At 32.8% G+C, this 274-nt stretch overlaps 1 protein-coding gene across 2 annotated transcripts in view; it reads right to left on the bottom strand.

The window, feature by feature from the left end:
* The window catches only part of LOC106870696 (uncharacterized), a 39,268-nt gene that overhangs the window by 9,989 nt on the left and 29,005 nt on the right, over positions 1-274 (bottom strand). The gene's annotated exons all lie outside the window — the stretch shown is intronic.

The following is a 274-nucleotide window of genomic DNA, read 5'->3' as shown; positions in this document are numbered from 1 at the left end:
AGCCACATTTAGCTGGCAAATATACTTCATGATTTTTTGCTGCTATTGTTTACATCTCCCTCAGAGATTTATTATTGCTTGTTTCTCCTTTTTTGAGATCAGTGACAGTTTGTCAATGGAAAAAGGATATAGTATTTTGTGTTTGAAATCTCTTCTCATACATAGCTGGTGATACCTACTTCTGTGTTTTACTGCTGTTTTTTGCAAAGGGAGTTACCTGTCTATTATTGTTGATTTATTGTTAATGGTTTTCTGTTGCATTTGTTACATTGTT

The sequence above is a fragment of the Octopus bimaculoides genome, chromosome 11 (assembly GCF_001194135.2).
Source record: "Octopus bimaculoides isolate UCB-OBI-ISO-001 chromosome 11, ASM119413v2, whole genome shotgun sequence".
Lineage (NCBI taxonomy): Eukaryota > Metazoa > Mollusca > Cephalopoda > Octopoda > Octopodidae > Octopus > Octopus bimaculoides.
This window is presented reverse-complemented; position numbering and strand designations above follow the sequence as displayed.